The sequence below is a fragment of the Macrotis lagotis genome, chromosome 2 (assembly GCF_037893015.1).
Source record: "Macrotis lagotis isolate mMagLag1 chromosome 2, bilby.v1.9.chrom.fasta, whole genome shotgun sequence".
NCBI classification, from domain to species: domain Eukaryota; kingdom Metazoa; phylum Chordata; class Mammalia; order Peramelemorphia; family Peramelidae; genus Macrotis; species Macrotis lagotis.
Genome location: NC_133659.1, coordinates 290,341,636 through 290,353,550, shown reverse-complemented (window position 1 = coordinate 290,353,550; position 11,915 = coordinate 290,341,636).

Sequence of the window (11,915 nt, the reverse complement as noted above, 5' to 3'; positions counted from 1 at the left end):
TTTATAGAATGTTTTTAAAATTGTTATTAGCTCATTTTAAATTACAATGCACTTAAACTTTTTTGTTTGTAAATTTTAATTAAACAAATCAAATAGATCATTTGTCTTGCTAGTTTTAGGGTAAGGATGATTGTCTTTGTGAAGGCTCTAATCACAAAGCTTAGCTTCATTCAAATCCTAAAGAGATGGACAGATAGATATTTTTTCTTTAAATCTATGAAAGGATAGTCACACCATTGTTTGAACTAACTGTTCAATTCAGTCAGGTCTGACTGTTTGTGACTCCATTTGGCATTTTCTTCCCAAAGATAGTGGGGTAGTTTGCCATTTCCTTTTCTAGTTCATGTTACACATAAAGAAACTGAAGCAAAAGGGTTAAGTGACTTGAATAGGGCTCCAAAATTTATAAGACAATATACTGGATAGATCATAGACTTTCATGCATAAGAGTTTCTAAATCCAGACCCAGTACTCCCTCTACTCCATCACTAGATTACACATAGGTAGTTAAGTTGGGGTGTAGGGTGTGTTTAAGGAAGATTAGTACCATGATATAAGGACTGCCAAGCCCTTTTCAGGGCTGCTTTCCATCTTTGATGTCCACCTGAGCCACTTAACTGTCCTCAGGGCTCCAGGAAACTGTAGCATTCACAGCAGCCGCATCACTGCTACAACAGGAGGGCTAAACCAGGTTGAGGTTAATCAAAAGAATCTCAAGCTCATGGGTGAGTAATGGAAGTGTCTACTCCAAGCATATGAAGTCTTCCACTGGTGGAATGGGTGGAGGCAAACAGTTTGTTCCTATGACCATGAAGCCAGCTGAAGCAGGTGCTGTAGAGTACTTAGAGGTTGGTTAGACATTGATGATGCCAAAGTCATCCTCTGCATCTAAAGTCTTCACCAGTTGTCTTGACTCTGTCTTGCTATGCTGGATCATGATGACTTTGGAAGAGAGAGTGAGGTGGATGACTTCATGGAGCTCTACCTCCCTTAAATTCAATTTACACACACACTAGACTGTAACAAAACAAAGTACCCTGAAGACTTTTTATGGCCCAAAGGCATAGGGTACATCTGAACTACTCAGTGCTGATTAACAATAGGACCATGATCTTAGAGAAGTGGACTTAACACTTCCATATTGTCCTTAATGGGACTATCATCTATTAAGGCAGAAGCCATTGACAATTTTACCTCAAGTTGAAGTCAATCACTCTCTAGCTGAAGTTCCAATTTAAGAAGAGGTTTTGAATGCCATTAGGCACCTTTCAAGTGGCAAAGCACCTGGTGCTGATTCTATTCCTGCTGAGATCAACAAGGTGGAGGGTCCACTGCTCATCCAGAAACTGATTGAAAGTTTCCAGGTTATATGGCATGAAAAGGTTGTTCCCCCCAAGAATTAAAGGATGCCTCTATCATTCATCTCCATAAAGGTAAAGGGAATAGATCGTCTTGTGACAATCACAGCAGTATTTCTCTTTTAGTCACTGCTGGTAAGATTCTTTCTAAAGCTGTCCTCAATAGGATGATGCTTCAGCTGGAAGATGGTCACCTCGGTGGGAGCCAGTGTAGCTTCAGAAAGGGTAGAGGAACAGTTGATATGGTGTGTGCTGCCTGACAACTCCAGGAAAAATGCCAGGAGCAAAACAGAGGTCTGTTTGTAAGTTTGTAGATCTGACCAAGGCCTTTGATGCCAAGGTCATGTCAGTCATGAGGCCTTATGAAAAATTTTGTCAAAATTTGCTTGCCCAGAGAAGTCATTAGTATTGTACATGAGTTTCGGGATGGTGTGCATGCCCAGGGTCTAAATAATGAATGATGCTCTCAAAATGTTTTAAACCTTGTTATCAAATGCATTTGCCTAGGATGAACATGGCATCAAGGTCAGTTATTGTTGCGGGAGGGGTCTGTCTGACCCTCCAGCCACCGCCCTCTACTTACCTCAACCCAAGGTCTTCAGACGTCTCTGGCTCCCCACCCGGGGTGGGGGAGGGGAGAACAAACCAGGCAGAGCACCCGAGGAGAGGTTCACTTCTTTATTGTTGTTACTAAGAATCCCCCCACCCCGAGCCTTTCTGTACTATCCCTTTTATCCCCAGAACTAACTCCTCCTAATAGGTGGTCTTGCTCCTCCTGAGTTCCCCCTGAGGGTGGAGCCAACCCATACCTAGGCCATCCCACTACCCGAAGGCAGGTTCTGACCTCTGGGCATCTCAACGTTCCTCTCAGGGGGCCCCAGTCCAGAGCCGCCCCTAATAACTCCCCCTTTTTGTTTAAACAGGGGTCTTTGCCAGCAAATGGCTAGGAGCCAAAAGGTCTGCCTTAACTGCCTCAAGGGATCGTAGGAGAATGTCTCTTAATAGTTTCAAAAGGCATGGAAGGAAAAAGCACACTACAATAAGAACTCCTACTGCAGGTATTAGGGAATACAACCATCTAAATTTAAGGGTACCTGCAAACCAATTTAAGAATGACTCTTCTCGGCCATCCCATTCAGCCTTAAAATGAGAAGAGATGTTACTGATTTGAGCTATCAGCATATCCAGTTGGTGGATATCACTGGAAGTATTATAAGCTAGCATCGCCCCCTGTAATGCCTGTTTAACTCTTCCCCAATCATTAGGAAACTGTGACATATTTACAGGCAAATTAAGCACACAGAGAGGCTGATATTTGTAATGACACTGAAGCTTCATATATCCTGCCATAAGTGCTAGTCGATCCCCTAGCCATAGAACCGTAGTTTCTAACACCTCTAATTGCTTCTGAAGAAGAGAATCAACATGCTGCTGGTAATGCCAGAGGGAGACTTGGTTGGTCATAAATGTCTGCACAGTAGAGGCTAACATAGTCACCTCACTCTCTAATTCCTGGATCTGCCATTCCTCATACATTTCAACAGCCAAATTCACCAAGCCTAAAACATCCCCAATCCCATCCCTCCTGGGGCGTAACAACTTTTCCCCATACAATACACGATACATTTTGTTCACCAGAGAATCAGCGGGGTACAATGCAAAGTCTTCTGCTTTGACAGGTAGGAGTTGGTCCCTAGGGAGGGGATGCAGCTAGGAACACAGCATACCCAGTATGATTATACCGTAAAACATTTGTAAAAATTGGGTCAGTACAAGTGATGTTGAAGAGTGGCAAGCTGGCGGATTCTCCTTTATGTTGTACAGTCAAATTGGCGAGGGGGCAAAGAAGGAAAAGAGCATCTGGTGGGGTGTGCACAGTAGCGTTCAGCCGATAGCACAATCGATCTGTGCCATCGCCTGTTTGATGGCAAGAGCTATTGAGATTCTTAAAAACATTGTACCACTGTTGGAAGAAAAATCATGGCAAGTGTAGTCTTTCTCAGGACATGGCCATAGGCGGAGAGAAGCATTCACTCCTCCTAAGGCTGCCCCCATCTTCCACAGATCGGGGTGTACCTTCCCATAAGGGAGGGCAACAGGGGAGGGAGAAGGTTTCTTTGTATATCTAGTTTGGTTATGCTGTCCATCCCAAAACCATAGTTCAGTGTTGTTAGGTAACCCGAGAGGGCCAAGTCTGGGAATACCTGTTGAGCAAGGCACCATAGGACTGAAAACACGTGGATGGCGGCCCACAGGACATGGTGGCAGGAGATGCAAAGGCACTGTTGAATTGGGATAAGAAGAGTCCTCTGGAGAATGATGTTCAATGGCCATGAACGAGAGGTTAACCGCAGCGGTATGATTTTCCAAGTCCGGTACCGGCCACGGTGTCTCGGTGCTGTTGTAAAGTTCTAAGGGTATGCAATGCCCTTTAACAGAAGTCCCATTATCTGGAGAACTGATATCATTCCCACCCGGCCATTGCCCGTTCTGTGGCCGGGCCACCACGCAAATGGGTGTGGTGATGGATCTAAAACCGCTTCCATCACCTCATTGTAATCAAATGGGGTCCACGGGAAGCCTGCTGAGGCATTGTAATCAACTTTTTTATATAAGGGGCTGAAGGACCATATTTAGATACTGCCTCCTTTAGTTCTTTTATTAATTTGAAAGGCACCGGGCGATGATTCCTCCTTTCATCATAACTTCCCGCATTTTCTATTAAAATCGGGTACAACCCCCAGTCCTCCCAATCTATGTCTTCCCCTTCAGCAGCTGCTTGTGCTATACTGGCAGCCAAAACTCCCTGTTTTCTCTGTTGCCCCTTTTTTCCGTATTGAAATGAGGATGAACCTCCTAGGGACAAAGAAGCTATTGTCATAGGGAGAGCAGTGTTCTCAGGACCTTGAGATAAGGGAGAAAAATGCCCCGCCCTCAGTTCCTCTCCTTGAGATGAGGGAGAAAAATACCCCGCCCTCAGTTCTTCTTTAGAATTTTTACCAGGCCACATAGGCGGACCTTGAGATGAGGGAGAAAAATGTCCCGCCCTCAGTTCTTCTTTAGAATTTTTACTGCGCCACGTAGGCACGTCCTCTTTTAATTTTTTACTGTGCCACGTAGGCACCTCCTCTTTTGATTTTTTACTGTGCCACGTAGGCACCTCCTCTACTTCCGTTGTATGCCATTTCTGCACTTTCTTTATCCTTTCTGCTGTGTGTATCCCAGGCCCCTCTACCCCCTTAGCACTCTCCCTGGGGGACCCCTTAGCCATCCCATGGAGATCATCCCATGGGTACAACGGAGGAACTTCCCCTTCACCACTCTCATCATCAGAGGAGCCTAACAAAGAGGATCCCACCTGATTCTCACTGTCCCGTTGTAACGGAGGGGCTTGGTGTTGGGGACACAGGATCGCTCCTACTGCTCCATAGATAGTAAAATCCTCAGGCGTTAAGACCCCGGGGCACGACTCCTGATAAGAAGCCATCTGTTGTCCTCCTACCCACCACCTTTCCGGGTCTATGCCTGAGTGTTGGAGCCATGGGCTAATGTCCCATATTTTATCTATAAAGTGCCTGCAGGTCTTAAGATGTATCTTTATCCCACTGCGCTTGCACAGCTTGTAAAGCTGGCAGGTTAGAACTCCTTTCTCCTCGGGCTCTATTAAGGGTAAGCTTCTACCCTGTCCCATCTTCCCAGGTACCCTAGTACCTGAGGCTGCCTGGCAGTCCCTCTTGAGCCCGCTCAAGGGGACAGGCGGTCAAATTTTAACGGCCCCACCGTGTGGGCGCCAACTGTTGCGGGAGGGGTCTGTCTGACCCTCCAGCCACCGCCCTCTACTTACCCTAATCCAGGGTCGTCTCTGGCTCCCCACCCGGGGTGGGGGAGGGGAAAACAAACCAGGCAGAGCACCCGAGGAGAGGTTCACTTCTTTATTGTTGTTACTAAGAATCCCCCCGAGCCTTTCTGAACTATCCCTTTTATCCCCAGACCTAACTCCTCCTAGTAGGTGGTCTTGCTCCTCCTGAGTTCCCCCTGAGGGTGGAGCCAGCCCATACCGAGGCCATCCCAGTACCCGAAGGCAGGTTCTGACCTCTGGGCATCTCAACGTTCCTCTCAGGGGGCCCCAGTCCAGAGCCGCCCCTAATAAGTTATGGCACTTATGGCAAATTCTTCAACTTGAAAAGGCCACAAGCCACGATAAACTGAAGGGAGTTAGGTGCATGTTCTTCTGTTTGCAGATGATTGTGTACTCAGTGTAGCCTCTGAAGCTGAGACACAAAAAGTATGAAACAATTCTCTACTGCTTGTGCTAATTTGGTCGTAAAATTAACATCAAGAAAACACAGGTTCTCCACACCATCCATATGTGAAACTATTGATTACAGCAAATTGAGGAGTTTTGAGTACTGTGGACAAGTTCACTTATCTGGGACAGTGTCCTTTCCAAGGAGGTATACATTGACAATTAAGTTGACAAATGCATTGCCAGAGCTAGTTCTGGATTTGGGATACTCTGGAAAAAAATGTGTGTGAGAAAGAGAAGAGGTATTAGATTACCAACTGATGGTCTACTGAGCCATTATGCTGACATCTTTGCTATATACCTGGATAGTCTACCAGCACCATGTCAGGAAACCGCATCGCTTCCATTTAAATTGTCTTAGGAAGATTCTGAAGATCACATAGCAGAAGATACCAGACACTGAAGTCCTTTCTTGACCTAAACTATCTAGTATTCCAACATTACTACTCAGTGTGCAGATACAATGGGCTGAACACATTGTTAGAATGCCAGACATATGCCTGCTCCAATAAACTATTTTATAGAGAGCTCACATGGTATACCCTCATCAGTGTGCTGCATTATTCACTGAGGAAGGGAGAATTGAAGCAGCTCAATGAAAACATGAGATATCTAAGTTTAGAGTACCCATTCCAGATATTCACATGTATTATTTATGCCCATCCTGTGGTAGAGCATTCCAAGCTCATATTGGTCTAATTAGCCATGGTGTATAATTTGTCTCAAATATAGTGATGTGGTTTTGTTCTTCTTTGATAGCAAAGGACAAGGACCAACCAAAAAATATAGATAATATATCAAAACAAATTTTCTCAGTGACCATATACAAAAATATCAAATCTCCCAAAATTCTTAGTGCAATTTTAAGCTTTAATAACTTCAAGTGTGCATGCTGCAAACTTACTAAAAAACATTATTTGAAAGTTTGGTTATTTAAACTTTTTATACTTATTTAGTTTTATGAATTTCAAATAAAGAATTTTAATTTTAACAAGACAGGACTCCCTGCCGGTATATATTGCTAGTACAACAATTTCTGAATGATATCTTCATAAACATGTGGATAAGTTATTAGAGAAGATCCTCTTACTTAGCCACTACTATTATATTTCTTCATTTGTGATTACATCAAAACTTATGTATCTTTCAAAAACTTCATTCATTGAATGATCTTAAGGTTGGGTGTGGAAAAGCAATCCTTTTTTAATGGAATTATATTACTAAGTAGCATCTGATGACACTTTTTATTTTTCTTAATGTTAATGATTATATTGTTATTTTAAAATTACTAACTTTAGCAGCAGCTAGGTGGTGCAGTGGAGAGAGAGGCCCTGGATTCAGGAGGACCTGAGTTCAAATCCGGCCTCAGATAATTAATGATTACCTAGCTGTGTGGCCTTGGGAAAGTCACTTAACCCCATTGCCTTGTAAAAGAAATCAAGAAAAACAAATAAAATTGCTAACTTCCAAATTGGTTTTGTAAGTTTTTTAGCATTTCTGCTTCTCAACTCGTAAAATCTTAAAAGTGAGCTCAGAATTTTGAAGCATTCTTCCCCTTTAAAACTACCACCTCAATAATTACCTTACTGTGTGGCCTTGGGCAAGCCACTTAACCCTATTTGCCTTGCAAAAACCTAAAGAAAAACAAAAAAAAAAAAACTAACAAAACTACTACCTCAGTATGGAGAAGTCTGATAATATGTCTCATCACTGACTCTTTGTAATCTTTGGATATTCATTGTAAGGAGGAGTGAAGGAAAGGACTTTGAAGCAAATTTTTAAAGTTCCATATTCTTTTTATCTTTTTTTAAATCACTTTCACTATTCACAGGTTATTCCCTCCCACCCACAAATCACATAAATAAGTCCTTGCTTTGTAATAAATATATAATCAAGAAAAACAAAATTACACGTTGGTCTTACCTGAATATCCATCATTCTGTTCCTCTAGGTATAAGATGTTTGTCAAGATGTAGTTGGCATGCTTTATCACTCAGAAATCTTCTTGATTCTCTCCAACAGTGAGAGGATTTGTATTCAAATTCTGCTGAATTTGAGCTCAAGTCTTCCTGATTCCAGGCCCAGAATTCCATGCATGGAGCCATCTATCTGCCTCCTGGGCAAACAGAGATGTGTCTTTCCCTAGGTCACACAATAAATACCTTAGGTTGGATTTGAATTCAGGTTTTCTGGACTCCAGGCCCATCTTGTTAACTCAACATTCATACAATAAATGTTTCATACAGTAAATTCTTAAATGCCTATTGTTTTGAATTAAAAAGATAGGTTACTAATTATAGCCAACTGCTAAACAAATTGGGGGTTTTACTTTAACCTTTAGTTTTTTTTTCCTTAGTTTTGTGTCTGCTGGAGTAGACTATGCTAATATCAATGAATGCCTGCTGCAGATCAGTAATGTCTTAGTGCATTCATAGAGAAGATGCAGCTAAAATGCATTCTCTGGGGGTTATACAGATCTTCCCCTACAGAAGATTTGCCATATTTCTCTTGTAATTGGCATTCCTCAATTATATTGTTAGGATCCCTCCACTCAGGAAGAAGGTAGACAGGGAGAGAAGGAACATTTTACATTATGTGAGAAGACTTCTAAGACAGGACAGAAGATAATCCAAGATGAAAAAAAGAAAAAAAATCCTGAAGAGAATGAGTATTAGTCAGTCACAGAAATTAGTGATTGAGAAGCCTGCCAAGGAGAAAGAGAGGAGGGCAGCTTGGAAGCTGGAGCTAAATAACATGTATGTAAATAAAATAGCAGTATCTTTTGTTTCCACAGTATGTTGAGGATTAGTGAGGCTATTAGATATAAGGTAGCTGGAGACATAAGATCTCTGAGGCCCCTTTCGGCTCTGTGACCCTACAGAAAACATGATAATCAAGTATGATAATCAAGTATGTTATCAGAACCCTGTGACTAATAGTTAACTTACCACCCCAATATAGATTTGTGAAGTGACTTGGGAAAAGTCCATTTTCCTAATTGTCTGTAGTCTCACTTTTTCATTACCTTCAGCAAGGTTTCTTGAATAGATCTGTTTGAAAAGTGAACAAAATATCCACATATTTTCTTAAGGCCATGCACATTTGCTCAGTAGGACAAACTCACTGGCCATGGACTGAAATAATGTTGCCTGAACTTGGCTGAGGCTAAGCATCCTTTGCTCAACCTCCTAGGTTAATAAACCATTTTTTAGATAGAGTGATCAGATACTGCAGAATTAGTTCCAATCAACCAATTCTTATGGAAGTGATATGTAAATCGAACATCCATCTTACTAATTTACAATCAAATGATACACCTGGAAAGATGTACCAGGGCATGACTGATAGAAAGTTTGAAATCAAGAAGACCTGAATTCAAATCCCACCTCTAACACATACTTATGAGATATTAGGGAAGTTGTGATGATAAGTTACAAAGAAGAAACATTCATTTGGGGGAGGGAGTACTTCAAGGGTAAGCCCAGATTATCAATAGAAATTACACTTTGGAATGAGAAAAAAATCTACTTGGGATCTAAGACCTAGTCTCTTTTTGGCAGGTGAGTACAGGAAATTTATCAGTAGACATATTGATGAAAATAGAATTAGATAAGAAATCTATTCATATTGTTATAAAATTGTTACAAATGTGAATATATAACAAATATAACATTTTTAATCAAAATCATTATATAAGACATTTGAACTACTGAGTAGATTTTTTCTGGAAAATTGTATTAGTGAAGTAAAGTTTATGAAGAGTAGTATTTTTATAGCTTTGTTGTGAATTCAATGCTAGAATCTCAATGCTAAAATAATAGCTACAAATATTATGAATTATATTTGTTAGACACATTACCAGTAATCACATTTATGACTCTGTTGAAATATTTACTAAAATAATTGTGAGCATTTACTGACATTTAGTTAAGAGTCCAAAAGGAAAAAAGAATTTACATTGGAAACACTTAACCACAATGGTCTTAGGAGTGTTCTTGAATCTGCTTTAATACTGAAAATAAACTCAATATAACCAAATCCCTCCTGTTTACAAGTATTAGGGTTATTTCTCTTATAAAAAGTCAGTACTTGTTTTTAAACTGATACTTACCCCCTACCAAGGTCCTTCCTTCACTTCCTTACCATGCCCTTTGGATTTTCATTCTTTACCTGGTCTTAGATTTTTTTTTCTTCATTTGTGGTGTTTTAGTATTTCTGTGTCCTTACTCTTACTCCTTACCTGTATTTGACCCCAGGAATATAAACTGTGTATATAAACTCTGACTTTCTAAATTTATACTGAAGCAAGATCTAAGTGAAGGAAAAGAGCATTATGGTCATCTACTTCACTCTAGAATACATGATATATTAAACTGCAGGTTCCTGTGACAGCAGGCGGGAACTTGGGTTGTATGCAAGTGTCTCAGTGAATCAGAGTTCTTGCTACTCTGTAGTACCTAGGTTAGCAGGCACTATTTATCTCTTCCCTGTATCTATTTTTTGGGGAACTACTGTGAGTGGGAAATATTACTAGAAATACTATCTGTGACAAAGTAGTAAGAGAGGGATATAAATAATCCAATTTGCAGATAACGATGGCTTACAAATAATTCCCCAGATAATCAGTATTGAAACTAATGAGAACTAGTAGTTTCACTAAAGAAGTAGTATATAAAACAAGTTTTTAACAATAGTATTCCTACTTCTGGCCAAAACCAAAGAGAAGTCAGGCACTGTGCTAAGGTCTTCTGGCTTTCCCTCAGAATTAATATGAATAAAGCCTATCAACAGAATTCAAATCCACAAAATGCAGAAAGAACAAAGGAGAAGGTATGTCTCAGAAGAACGTGGGTAAGCCAGGGGAGTGAGCCAGTGCAGGGGCAGTGGAGTGAAACCTGGAATTAACCTCAGAACAGCTCTCATCATTCCTGTGAGAGAAAGGGACTTTTCCCAGAACAAACACAGTAACAACTTCCACCACCAACCCCCATCCCCACCAGGGTCAGGTGGGAGCAGCAGCTCTCTCTCAATACTAAGTGAATAATGAAATTAACTTAGTAGCCCAAGGGCCTAGACCACATTGTTCAAGGATAATTCAGACCCTGATGATCCCCTCACCAACCCCGACAGGCCTGGGGAGTGGGTCACAAATAAAGTGCAAAGAAACTAAAGAGAAAGCCTCTAGCACCCCCTACTGGCCCACTTGCTGTTACTAAGCCCAGGGAGCAAAGCCTCTATGGTATTCAATCTGTGAACCAGCCCCTCCCCCAATACAAGGTACTAGGAAAATGAAGAAAAGCCAGTGGGGGGCTCTATTGGAAGCTACCTCAAAACAAAGACCCTAACTGAGAGCTTGAACTTCTGAAGAGAATATGAATTGGTCACCAGTGCAGAAAGACTTCTTAGAAGAAATCAGTAAGGACTTTAAAAATCAATTCAAAAAATTGGGAAAGAAACGAGAGAAAATTATCACTTTGCAACAAGAAAGCAAATTCTTAGAAAATACTGTTGGACTAATGAAAAAAGAAAACAATTATCTCAAAACCTAGTGGGCAAATGCAGAGAAAATTCTCTCAAAACCTCAATTGGGCAAATGGAAAACTTCAAAAACAGAATTGATCAATTGGAAAAGAATTGCAAAAAGATAAATGAAAATTCTTCTAAAAAATGGAATCTGTGGACACTAATGACTTAATGAGACAACAATCTATTACACAAAAGCCAAAAAAAAATGAAAAAATAGAAGGAAATGTAAAATGCCTCATCAGCAAAACCACTGACCTCGAGAATAGATCCAGGAGAGACAACTTAAGAATCAAAGGACTTCCCAAAAAGACTGAAGAGAAAAAAAAAAAAGCCTGGATTCAATATTACAGGACTCAGGGATGGAAAATTGCCCTGATATCATGGAACCAGAGGGCAAAATAGTAACTGAAAGAATACATCAATCCCCTCCTGAAAGGGATTTCAAACTGAAAACATCAAGGAATATTGTGGCCAAATTCCAGAGCTATCAGATAAAAGAGAAAATCCTACCAGTAGCCCAAAAGAAACAACTTAGATACCAAGGAGCCACAATAAGGATTACAGAGGATATGGCTGCATCAACATTAAGGGATCAAAGGGCCTGGAATGCAATATACAGAAGTTTGGAATGCAGCCAGAAATCCTCTACCTAGCATAACTGAGCCTTCTCTTCCAGGGGAAAAGATGGACATTTAATGAAATGGGATACTTCCAACTTTTCCTGA